This window comes from Nothoprocta perdicaria, unplaced genomic scaffold, assembly GCF_003342845.1.
Source record: "Nothoprocta perdicaria isolate Ctin4 unplaced genomic scaffold, notPer1 scaffold_1, whole genome shotgun sequence".
Classification (NCBI taxonomy): Eukaryota; Metazoa; Chordata; class Aves; order Tinamiformes; family Tinamidae; genus Nothoprocta; species Nothoprocta perdicaria.
This window is the reverse complement of record NW_020454093.1, coordinates 7,134,446-7,148,568: the sequence shown is the minus strand read 5'-3', so window position 1 is coordinate 7,148,568 and position 14,123 is coordinate 7,134,446.

Here is a 14,123-nt window from a genome sequence, read left to right as displayed (position 1 = left end):
GATCCCTCTTTCACTGGAGAAAGGTGGGTTTGTGATTTAGTTTTCTCTCCAGGAAATGAGTATTTTTGCACACAATTAGGAGTGAAAAAGTACTTGAAGTCATTAAAAGACACCATGAAGGTATTTTGAACCAGTTTTTGTCCAAATGTTCCCTTGGGCTGTTTAGGAACAGCTTCTACCACAAGAGACGACGCCACGTGGCAGTGCTGCAAGCTGCAGATGTGACGTGGCTGGGGAGCAGAGGTAGCAGAGCGCGCTTGTCGAGGAGTGGGTGGTCTGAAAAAACATGCAGATTACTTAGGACTTTGGTTTGACAAAATCCAATAGGCTTTGGAGGTTTATATCTGGTAACTTGATTCAATTTAGTCTGACTAGTTTACCTTGGATTTTGGTTGTCTCTGCTCTGGTTCAATTCACTAGTTATTCTTTCACTGCAATGTCAAAATGGTGGAGAGCTTATTCAAATTTTGTGGTTAGTTGGTGATTTATCAGATTCAGCATGGCTAATGGGAAGGAAATAAAAGAATCTTGGATAAGAACAGTTGAATGAATAAACTGTAAGAGTGAAGACAGAAATGGCATCAATGTATTAAGTAAAATTGACTATTTACTAGCATGATTAAGTAAGATCATCTCTGTTTACAAGTACAGAAAAGCATTTTCATTTGAAACTAACCCATGGTCAGACAGATTCACCTGCTACAGTAAGATATTGAGGCATCTTGATATTTTTGAAAGAACAGGTGGACATTTCATCCTTAAAATGTAGCCACTGTGGGTATTTGATTACTGTTCAATGTTTCTCCAGCACCACTTCTAGTCAGGAGCAGTCTATACTTGTGCAAAATCACCAAAGAAAAAGCACAAAGCAAGGCCAAAAGGAAAAAAAAATGGTAGGAAAAAAAGGAGAATATCTTATATATATAATTCCCTCTATATGCATTTTCTCTTTTATATACATAAAGATGTATGCAAATTCTAATATCACCATCACCATTCATTACCATGAAAAAAGCACTCACAAAGAGGGAGTTCCTCTTTTGTCCCAAAATATACTTCCTATAGACAGTTCCAGATTTTTTGGTGAACTACTAGTTCATACCAACATGTAACTAAATACAAGATCCACACTTGTAACAATCAAACCCAAGGAATGATATCATAACAACAGATTTTCCTTAGGGAGCTATACGTACACATGACTTAATCCTGTGTTGAATAAAAAAATGCCTTTGAGGATATGACAAGTGAAAGCATTATATCCCTGGCCAAACAAATCAGTGTCAGAAAGAAGGGCCTTGGATAGGGCGAATATGGAGGAAATGTCCTGTTCAAAGTGCATCTCTTTTGCTCCAGGATTATAAAATAGAAGAAAAGTTATTGTAGAGAGAGATGGGTGAAGATCATTAAAACAGATGCATTCCAGAAGTGCCTTCTGCTTATATTTAAATCTTCTCAGTCACTTGCCCAGACACCAGTATTTGGGAGATACCAGTATTATACAGAGAGGGTTTCCAGGATGAAGATCTATCATCCATGAAGAAGCTCCTCTACAAAACCAGTAACCTCTTAAACTGTTCAAATGGCATCTACTGAATTGCCTGTAATCGAGATTCACCCAGTCCAAGAATTTGTCAAATTGGAGGCACTGCCCTCAGACTCCTCTCGGTCACTGCTCCCCTTCATTGTGCACTAAGAGAGAAAAATTTTTCCTTCTTTTGTAAAAGGTGCTAAAATGTTCCCAGGCATAAGTGTTAGACTTAAAAGCACTACAGTTTTCTGAAGAAAATACTTTCCATTATTGAAACTGGCACAACACTGGCTTCTTCCATTCTTCTGCCATCATCTGAATGCCCTATGCCAGATTTTTATGTAATTTACACAATATTTTGGAGACGTATTCCATTCAGTTATGCTAATTTGTTCTGGGTCAAAAGAAGCTGTGTTAAAATACTGTACATCCAAAAACCAAAGCAGATCTTTTCTAGATAAAGCAAATCTAGTGAAAGCCATTACATGTCAATTCACCTTAAGTGAATTTAAAATATTTAGAAAATGTCTCTTTTTTTTTACCTTTCAGTTGTTTGAAATACTGATTTTGATTTCACATTCTGTCAAGAAGAAAGAGTGGAGAGTATAGGTGCAACTTCTATAGAAGACTTTTCTGCTTGCTACTGCATTTTACAGAAGTTACGTATTGTATGCAGTAAGAGTTAACTATTGCTAAGAAATTAGAACAAGTATAAGTTGTAGCCAAGAAATTACAAGAAATTAGTTCTATTCTTCTATCTATGCTTTGTGTCCTCTCAGGCAGTCCTTAAATAATTTGGTCCATCAAGTCAGTTAGGACAAACCATGGGTGGAAGTTTCTGGATAAAGCAGTTTATACAGGCTAAGTGTCTGACCTAGTATCTTTCCTGTATTTGTATACAAAGTACCTCTTTTTTTTTTTTTTTTTTTTAAGAATCTTTGCTACATAGACAAACATATTTTCAGGCTTACTGATCATTCCAAGGGCAATATTTTTCACATTCAGAATATTTGATAGATTTTCTGCAGCAGAAACTATCATTAAAAGAGGAACTGAATTGTAGCCATCTCTAAAGTTATGTCATCAGTGACAAATACTTAATATAAATGATGGGGGAAAAAAGTCAATTTACTAATAACATTTAAAAATAGATTATATTTAGCTGTTTATGTATGCCATTTAGAAGATGGCATAGCAGAAGGCTATGAAGCTGCATTTGGGTCACCCTTCATGCAAGAGTGACAGACTTGTCATCCTTTTCTTTTGGTTTGTTTTTTTCTTGGGTCACATTGGAGGAGAGGTGACACATCAGAGCCAAAGAAGTCAGTCTGTGATACAATTTTCATTCCACTGAATAACTTCCCACACAAAGCAGCAACGCTGGCTACAACGTACAGCAATTCATATTAAGAGCATGTAGCATTGCAGGATTGGGAGCAACTTGTGGTCACAGGAGTTACAAAAAAAACTGTGAAAGGAAGGGATTGTGTTATCAATGCTTGCGCATTACATGTTGCAATTGCATATAATTTACAGCTCAGGCATCCATAAACTAAATGTATTCTTTCTAAGATATATTCAAACATTTTTTTTTATGATATGCAGATTTGCATTATGTTTTGTAAACGTACCTAAATGCTCTGCTGAGCCATTTGAATAGAACTGAGGTGAGTCAGGTTGTGCATGTGTACTGTGCATGTGCACTGTGTAACAGTGGGTGTTATTTGTCTCAAGTGCTTCATATACTTTCAAAGAGCTGAAATGAATGCTTCCAAGCTATATAGGTCTTGCTAGAACACTGCAAGGGACCCTGGATTTTTGTTTTTTGTTGATTTAGCATTTAGTATCATTTCCCCCATCTGTCCTCTATGTCTTTGAAATATAATCCCATTTCAGTACTGCATATTTCTGGAGTATGCCAGCATGTGAGCGTAAGTCAGGTCAGAACCAAGCCTTACCTAGTCATTTGTTGCTGTCCAAAATGGCATTACAAACATGGGCTTCAGAAAGTGCATAGCAAAATCTAGGACAGATGAAGGTGAAGGCACCTGCAAGGATCTACTTATTGCTGAGCAACTTTCTCCAAGTTGAGTTTGCAAACTCAACTGATGTGAAATTACAACTCAATTTTCAATTACCCACCAGGCAATACAAATTTTAAAAATGCTACAGAAACCTATTTATTTATTTTCATTGCGTGACGTTTTGACAATTTGTGTACTGAGGACCAAATCCAGGTGACTTTCCATTACCTCTACAGTAAATATGAAAACTAGGCTTATTAACCACATGGAAAGGAGGTCAGGCAGGACTCACAGTCTCTTAACTTGCAATATAGATGCATCTTTAATACACTTAAACCACCATAAATCCTGATTAAGACTATAAAGAGTCTTTGACAGTCTTATAGTATTTAGTTAGTACACAGTGACCTATCGATATATCATCAGTATTTTCTTTCTAGCTAGTAATTTACATAATTTACACAGTTGTAAATAATAAAGAACTAGTCACCAAAAATACTAATCAATTTCTATTACATACTAACACAAAGATTTATTTTGCCTATAGTCACAATGTTTCTCATGACACAAGTCATGAGAATTTCTTTTGCTCTTTAAATCTGTTAAAGTTGGACCATCAAACAGCTATAGTGCTTGGAAGTTGGTAAACATACATAGTAAACAAACTGATGCTATTTTAGAAATATGCTGGATTTACTGCCTGTTTTTCTTGAAATACTAGTTCTTTGAAATCATTATTTGGGCTTAAAATTCAGACTAATTTCTGAATGGGAGAATCAGGAACACTGCACCCTTTTACAGGGGATTTTTTCCCTTCCCACCTCACCCCGAATTTCTAGAAGAGGAGACATTTTCATGCTGCTTCTGCAAATGCACTTCAGAAGTTCTGAGGACATAAACCAGTATTTTCCATTCTGTACACTGTACCAGTACCAAGATTATTATGATTTCAAGGGCACTTGAGCTGCTGTTTAGGTACATAGAGATATTTCAGGTCAAACTGAGACATTCGGAAACCATCAAAGCAGTAACTAAACCTGTCTATGGTATCTCAAATACAGCTTGTAACTTATCATGCCTGCTGAAACTTCCAGTTCCATTGAGATTCCTTGTGTTTAGAGACTGTAAAACACATGTTTTTCATCAATTCCTTTTTATAGATTTTTTTATTAGTAAAAGTGCTTCTAATTCTCATTTCCAAATAAGAAAATGATTATCACTCTACATAGATTCTCAAATTTCTGAACCATAAAAGTAGTAATAAAATTTTAGTTGACCTTATTTTAATAATTTTGATATGACATTTCTATTGCAAGTTGATCAACTGATGACATAATTAATGCAATAGCTAGACTATGTAAGAGATGCAAAACTGTGAACTTGCCTCTAATTATCAATATTGGGTCACTAAAATATTTCTATATTGATTTTTCATCCTAATTTCATAAGTAGCTCTTGGCATAGCTTTATGCTGAACCTCAGCACTTTTTTAGAAGACTATGAATTTCCAAATACATGTTTTTCTTGATGGAAACCTGACTAGTACAGCAATTTACCTTTCATAGATTCCAAAAGAAGTCAAAGCAAACTGCCTAAATCTCATCACAAGACTGTCTGAATCAAGAAGTCTGGCTCTGAGCTTACAGCAGTTTGGACTTTATGGTGCCAAAGCCTTATTGCAGCTTTTTGTACTGGAAAATTACAGCAATCTCATGTTACAATATTATAGCTATTAAATCAGCCCATTACAATACTGGCTAATCAAATAATTTGATCAACTGTTCTTATTCACTAGAATCTCCCTTTTATCTTTAAGAAATGAGTTTAAATTGAAATTTGTTTGGTGCATCTTAATTTCAGTCAAACCAAGTGCCACTGACATGCTCTATCCTTTAAAAAACTCTTCCTATAGAAAGAGGAAGAATTCCTTAATGCTTAATGAGACTGATGAAGTTTAATTACTTAATGGAACCTGTTGATGATTCACTCAAATATATATTAGTACCTCAAAAAAGAGAGAATTCACCACTCTATGATCTGGCTAAGCAGAAGGCATTTCTGTTGCTCTCTGCTGATAGATGGCAATGAATCCACATGAATATTTAAGTATAGGTTTACTATGAGATATGACTGCATCTCATGTTGGAAAAAGTTAATTTTGTAGCCATGTATACAATTATCTAGAAGCTGAAGGTAAAAAGTCTAAATGTCTAAACTCTTTGAAATTATTTGACTAAAGATTTTCTTTAATTAATAGAAATTCACATTCATGTAAATTTGATAAAAACAGTTTTGGTTATAATTGTATGCCAAAAGGTTAATATTTATTTATTTATGCCTCTTTCTGTTTTAAACACCCTTACAAAGATTTTTTCCTTACACTTTCAAAAGGGTCTGTTAATTTTGTTGCCCATTACGACAGTGAAGGGTAATAAAATATTCCACAATGTATTACATTACATTGTAATGTAATACAAAAAAAGTGGAGATGCTCTTCAAAACATACACCTTTTCTATGGTGTAAACCTGACTGAAGTATTAATTGATAATGTAACAAATAATTTATTAAATTAATTAATTATTAAATTAATTTCTAGACCTTCATTATTCCCAGAGATTAAAATACATACTACTATGGGTAACTTCAGTTACTTGAAATAGATGCAGCTGCTAACACTATTTTAAAGTTTGTTGTCGGTATTTTAGTGATAACAGGTGCTGGACTAATCTATCTATAAAGTATTGAGCTGCCTTTGAAGGGAGGCAGAATAGAGTAGCATTATTCAGTAGAAATGGTAAACTGAGATCCTCCCAGCCTCCATACTGCAAGCAAGGGGGAGGACTGGCTAGTAAAGTAAGGAGGCCTCCAGGATGAGTAAGGAGAGGTGCAGGGGTGGCAGTTTGTTCAGTGCATTTGCAGCAAATTTTCCACGAAGTCAGTTAGCTTTTTCTGGGAAATCAGCTTCTTGTCATCCCTACAAACTGTGAATTTGCTTGCTTTTTTTTTTTAAAAAAAAAAAAGGTTTCTTGGACCTCTAAGCAAGTCATCTTCAAGCAGCTGACTTTGGTTTGTGAACCTTGCTCTGGTTTGTCTCTTCATCCACTCCTAAGGGATGAAATGTACTGTCTACCTCTAGGATATATGGTGTATTTTGAATTAATTGAGAGCAACTCTTTTTACATGTGTTTCCAGAAGAACTAAAAAGTCTCTTTTTCCCTAGAGTTCATATCACAAATATTCTAGTTCAGCTTGGTTTCACTTCTTTGAGGCAAATCCTTTCTGACTCATCTGCTCACAAACATTATTAATGTCTCTGAAACCACAGATTACCGTGGCTAAACTTGTGTCAACACTTTCTGAGAAGCCCCTGTGGAACTGATTTTATATGAATATATAAGGGAAAACAACAAGCTTGTGATGAAAACAAACAAAACTTGATAAATTTCCCCCTAACTTGAAGATTAAAACTTCTGGGAATTCCTCAGAAGTTCTGGCATTTATTAAAGTCTGATAAAAAGTTTAGCTTGGAATATAAATCCATATATATCTGGTAAAGTGAAACTCCCTGATTTTCATTTGTTCTGTATAGTTATATGCAAAAGATTGGCATTCCCAACAAGAGACCCAGTCAATATTCACTGACTTTAATTTCTCTGAAGAATGACTAAAAATTAATCTTTGAGAGAATCATTAATTTGCAGCAGTCAGTGAGGGATTCTGTTTTTTGTTTTTCCCCTAGATGAGCAAATATCATTCTGGTTTCTAATCACTGCACTAAGATTTAGTCAAACTTAGGAAGTGTAATTTATCTTTTTTTTATTATTATTATTTGTTTGCTTTTATTCTATGTGTGTGCACACACACACGTATATACACAAATGTATACATATACACACATGTATGTGGTTGCACATAAAAAGACTTTTAAAAAAATACTGTTAAGTACCAAGAAGCAAGGATACACCAGCTGTTTATTTTTTTGCAAATGATGTGTCTACAGTATGAGCCAGCCATTCTATTTTCCAAGGACTTTTACTCATTTAGAGGACCACAAGTACTACTCAATAATTTCCCTTGTGAAAAAAGGAACACATAGTCCTCTTCCTAGTTTTTCTGGTTGTCTGTTTTTTTTCATTTTCATTTGTTTTTTTGTTTGTTTGTTTTTGTGTTGCATGAGTCAATTTATATTCCTTGTTTATTATGTGTTCTTAACCTTAGGGTCACTCTTGTTTTGGTGTCAGGTCATATATCTCCCCATAGCACTTACCTCTCAAAACCTACACCCCACTAGGGTTTGATTTGTTTTTGAACTTTTAGCATTCTGGAAATCAGTTATGGAGTTTGAGAAATGAGATGAGGAATAGAGCGAGAAAGATATAAGATATAAAAAGATATTTTTATACATATATATATGTATATAAAGACCTAAAAGATATAGATATAGTCATTTTTTCCTCTTCTCTGTTCGCCACATCCATCTGCTTTACTTGCAGGGTTTTCCATTTGTAGACTTTCCAGACTCCATAATGAAGATGATGAGGGTCATAAAATATCTTTATCAGCTGGAACAAAACAGCCTCCTGCATATCTGTCTGGCAAGCTTGTCCACCTTGAGGGCTGGTGGTATCCGTCTGTCTGAGTGAAGCGACGGTGAGTGAAGGCAGTGAAATAGTACATTTACATAAATGGGTCAAACTAGAATTACAACATAAACCTCAGTTCTGGCATTTACTGTCTTTCAAGCTTTTGAATTTGCAGGTGTTCTCAGTGTTTTCTGTGATTTCTTGTATTTTTTATTCTTTTTAAAGAAAACCAAAAGAGGAAGAAATGCTAGTTTTATGAAATTTTTTGACCATATATTTTGTTCTTCGAGGGTCTATTGGAAACATTCAGGCAAATAAAATTATGCTTATTTTTTTGCTTTGAAATTCAGCAAGAAACTTATGTGCAAAGCTAAAATGTAGAGGAAGAAAGGACATTCAAGCCATCATATTTTTAGTAATTTAAATGGGATTAAGGGATATCCTTAGTCTATTATTGATTGCCTCATCCCTAATTTCCAAATATAAATTTTTCTCAGCCACAGAACAACCATGTTGCAGTTAAGTACAGGTAGATACAATCATACCAGTCAGAATAATTTTTAATATTTAACTTTAGGAAAATCTTGAAGACCTAAGTTGTTAATGACTGTTGGTAAAGCCGGTTACCAAATTCCAGTTGGTATATATTCCCAGCATAAGCGGTTAAAATACTTACTGTTGTTGACATGAGACCTTATTGCATGTTGCATTACTAGGAGGAGATTCTGCGTGATGCAGAATTTTGAAGTTTATTAGGTTTAGAGCAGAGTTTAAAAACTTTCTTAATATGGAAGGAATAAAGCACGAATTGCTTGCTTGCACCTGTAAAATGTATAAAATGTCAGAATGCTTAGTTTGTGCCCACATATAACTCAATATGCGCAATGCTGGATTTTTATTCTTTAAAATTTAGATTTTATCCATCATAGTATTTTATGCCTATATTATATGCTGAGACAATCTTCTAAGTCTAAACCATTAAAAAAAAGAAATAGTTATCATAAATGTGTAGAAGTAAACGCTATCTTAATTTATGCTTTGAATTTACTAGCCATAAATTTAATATTTAAATTCCTTAAATGAAACTCAGATATGTTTCAGATGAGTGACTTTACCTCTTCAGTTTCAGTCTTGCTCATTTCTTTCCAATTACTATCTGTCCTATTTTAATTCTTTTTTTATTTTTATATAAATATAAATATATTTTATTTATATAAAATATATTTTTTTATTAAAAAAAAATATATATTTATTTATAAGGGGAATCAGCAATCTAAGATTACCAGCAGTTCACTTATGATATCCATCACAGCAGTCCTTTTAATCAAAGAATATTCCAAAGATTTTTGGACACATCTGCAACCCCCTGTTCTGCCATTATGAAGTATATAGAAAATGGAAAAATACGCAAGGAAGCTATGCACTTTCTTAAAATAGCATCTCCTCATGCGGGTTTGCAATTCTGGTGTAATTTAAATGATCGATCATGTCTATTGAAAATGTTTTGCTTCCTTTAAAAATTACTAGGAAATTACTGGACTAAAATGCCTGGTTAAGGCAGAGTTACTTACTCAGGAGTTTCTTGTGTTCTGGCAGAACATCAGACTTTGGTAACCTCTTTTAGCCTTTCTTTCTCAGCTTACGAGCTCTGTTATGTGAAGTTACACTTAACAAAAAATAGATGCAACTTAATTGCTTACAGATATGGTCATTTCTATCTACAATTCTCAACTCTCTCAGGGTTAGCATTAAAGGAATAGGCATGTATGTTCGTAACTCATCATTTCCTCTTTTTCAAAATTTGAGTTATGCTTAAGTCTATCTTCTGAAAGGGAGATGTTAAAATCCATCCTTAAGTCATTATTTTTGTTTTATCAATAAGATATCAGGACATATATGTGCAATTTAATGAAAACTAAAATAAGGGGAAGTGCAAGAAGTAAACTGAATTAATATTACTATAAAAACAAGAAACATTGTACAGCCTGCATTATTCATTTTCATACACAATACAACACAAAAGTATAACTTTTTATTTTCAGAATTTCTACCAGGTTGCCGAATGATTTCAGGATCTTAATACAATTTGCTCTACTCTATATAGGGCAGTGTAATTGATAGAGATACTACACAGATACTACCAATAAGGAAATTAAAGTTGAAAATATAAGTAATTTCCTTACAGAAAAATATAAATGGAATTGTGCACTATACATTTCATTCTCCATTGTTCTCTATAGTAGTGAAAGGTTTCTGATCCTTTTTAGTTTATTAATTATTGCTTATTATTTTCATACACACTCATTAATACTAAGTTATCTAATGATTTCTCTATCACCAAGCTTCAAATTTAATGCCCCACAAGAATGAATAAATGGCCACACTACTGCAGTAGCAATCACATTTTCTCTTCCATTTTAAGGCAACGAGAGAATACAGATTTATTTAATTCAAATCTGGGATTGTGACTCTGAAGTATAATTTCTCTCTTAACTTCAGAACTGCTTACCGATTACAGTGGGTAATTCCATACCTCAGATATGAAATATTTTTGTCTAAATAAGTCTCTGGCTACAGAACTTATTTGAAGATGGTTCCCATAGAAACAATGAAGAGGAATCACGTCTTTATCCCAGATGGCTTTTATTTTCACTACAGAGCAACCAACAACTGTACCAATTGCTTCCTGCAGCTGGTTAAACCTCCTTCTCCTTTTCTGGTCTCCTTTCTCGGGCCACAAATTCAGGGCTAGTAGCACAGTATCTAACTTGCAGCTCTCAAAGACACCAGCAGCTTGGTATAGATGCTAGAAGTTGCTGCAGTCTGGCTCAGGGCACATTGATTTGAAACATCCACCAGGCTTCTGCCAGACAGAAACGGCTCAATATAGACCTGAAGGGAAGTCAGGATATCAGCAGATTAAGGCTGGAGAAGGGACTGCTAGTCCGGTTTTCTCACTTCTCTGTTTTTCCCTACATCTCCTTCAGAGGAGCTTTTGAAATTCTGTGGATGAGAATAGATGAATAAGGCAAGCACGTTGTTTTAGCCCAGGCAGGAACCTGTTCTAGCAAAGCTGCCTACTGATATGGCCTCTTACAGAGCTCTGTAGCAAGCAGCATCTGTATCTGGCTACTGAAAAGCAAAGGGAGTCAGTCTGATCTCTCTGGTCTCTCAGCACTAAATTCCACCTTTTATTCCAAGTCTTTGCTTCTTCTTGACCTATTTAGGTACTTGCATTTTATAGGCCTGGGAACAGGTTTTGCTCTTGGCTTACAGAAGGAAGGTCTTTCAAACCATTTATTGCCAGAAGGTCTCAGCTAATTCATAATTGGCTTTTAATATTTCTTTATGTGTCACTCTATATAAAAGGGGTGTATGGGACATGTATGAGTATATGGAGTTAAGGACATACTATGAAGTACAGGTACCTCTACTGAAGGCAAGCATGAGCCTCCTGCTTGTACTTCCAGATGACTAACGGATGATTAACAGACACAGACACGGATGATGTCGTGCAGGGTCCAGGTAGCAGGCCCTAAGAGATAAATAAAAAAGAAAAGAGATACATCAGCACCAGATAAGTCAGGCTTATTTAGGTTTCCAACAACCTGCAGCACATCCAGAAAGTTTCTATTTTACCTGTGTAGGGTTATGTGCACCCATATGCCCACCTTAATGAAATCTTACAGAATATTCTTAAGAAGTAAAACAAGAAAGCAAAAATAAATTTAAGAATTAAAAAAATAAAGAAGGAATTTTACTGAAAAGTTACCTCTGTGTGGAAAGTGAGCATGCCTCCTGATTGCACAGAAATTTCTTTTGAAGAACCTGGAGGTCAGTTTAAAGTGTTTGAGGGATATAGTTTCAGGAAGAAATCCTGCAGTTAAAACTGACCAGCTTACTCCCACATTGATGGAATCCACATTGATGGTGGATTCTGCAAGTAAAGCAGCCAACTGGCTCCTTACAAAGTAGGAGATCGCAGCTCTCTGGCACAAAAACAGTAAGCTTTTCTGCACAAATTTTAGCCTCCAGTACATAAATCAGATGCTACAGATCACCATAATTATTTATTTGGCAAGGGGTTGATGGACAAATGAAGAACAGAAACTGACAGAGGAACATTGCAATCCTATTATCTCATTTGTAAATCAGGTACAGACTTGGAAAAGTTAATGATTATTCTGATACTCCTTTTACTCACACCAGGATAACTCCATTAACGTCAGGGAACAGGCTCCTGCTTTAACACCAGCCAGAGACTCTGGGGTCTCTACATTTTAAGTGCAGCCCAAGCAGACTGGAGTTCTGCAAGCAGAGCTTTATCAGTCCGAGGAGAGCTCCCAGGCAAATCTGTATTGGTTCACAGGGTTGACAGGGTTACACCAGCTGTTAATGTAGCAGACTTCCCTCTGTCACAGCTTAGTATGGGGGCATAACTCTTTGGCACAGTATAAAGCTTTGCTGCTTCAGCTGCCTTTAAGGTATGTTTTGTTTCTACAGGCAGAAAGATGGGTTTCACAGGAATTAGGTGAAGCTTACCTATAATGTGGAAAAAGACAAACCGCACAGTGTAGGTCTTTACACATTCAGCAAAGCTTCTTCTAAGCAAAGTTAAACCTGGGACTCTATTCAAAGAAAGTATGCAGCTGATGAAAGGGAAATTGTGATCAGAGTGTCAACTACCAGGATTTTAAGAGCCACTTTGCTTTTATTTTCATATGAACTTTTCAAAAACACAGTGACGGTCTATTTTCTATTCCATTGAAATCTGTGTACGGTTGAGTTTAAAAAAAAAAAAAAAGTCTAGATACCAGATATAGGAACATATCTACCTACCTACTTCAGAAGTAAGCTGCTTCAAAAAGGTAGCATTCATTTCCACTGAATTATGCAGAGAGTTGAAAATATAATTTCTAATTTATTAAATGTAGTTTGCTTACTTTGGAAATTGCATTTTTTTACATGCCGTCCTTCTATTTCGATTATGCAAGATAAACCCAAAGGGATATTCCCCTTGGATATTTCCCCCTTAGGGGAAAAAAAGAGAGCTGACAACAAGATATTGTCTTTGAGGAGATCTTGACTTTGCAACTCACTCTAAAAGACTGGAGTCCATCCTCCTTGCATGCCGCAGTCCTATCCATCCTCACACACACATATTCTCTCATACAGAGAATGAGCTACCATGGGATTTTCTTTATTCCATGGGACTGTGTAAGAGTTTAAATTCAGGCTGTTCTGTCGCACTATATTGCAAAGAGAGGTGAAAAACACTGCTGGATGAGCAAATATTTTCATGGTTAGATTTGAATCAATGTTGCCAGTTCCTAGAATTGCATTTAACATGAAAGAAAATGTATTTAAAGATAGATAACTAGCATGTAATACATGGAGGATTCTGGGTTCATTGCAGTAGATAAATGGTTTCTTGGCATTCACAAGATGTGTTTATTATTTTTGTTCAAGCATTAGAATTCATAGCAAAATACTGTGACTGTATTTCTTTAGTTAACTGCACCCGGTTGTTGCTTCCTATCTGCTTTGAGGGGGATGCTTGGAGCAATATTTGGTCAAACAAAGTCTGAGAAATCGTAGTTTTCCTGAGAAGTTGTTTTGCCTTTGACATGCTCATTGTGTTGATAAGAAATATAAATAGAATCTAGTGCCTGAGGCTGCACTGGAAATTGCAGATGAACAAGCCGATGCACTGAGCCAATAGGAAAAGCTAGAAGAAAACTTTGCATCTAGAAAGGACTAATAGGTTGGTAAGTTATTTGTGGGTTAATCTTCTCTGTGGGTTACTGTTTTTACTTCTGTTCCTCTGTGGGATGCTCCAGATCCACTGCAGTTATATGCCACCACTAACTTGGAGATAGAAATAAAAGGACCATCTGCTGCTTATGTTTTTCGACTGAAAATTTGACAGGAAAATATAAATGACAACCTTAGCTGTCAGGTACTATAATGTGAAAACATGTAGG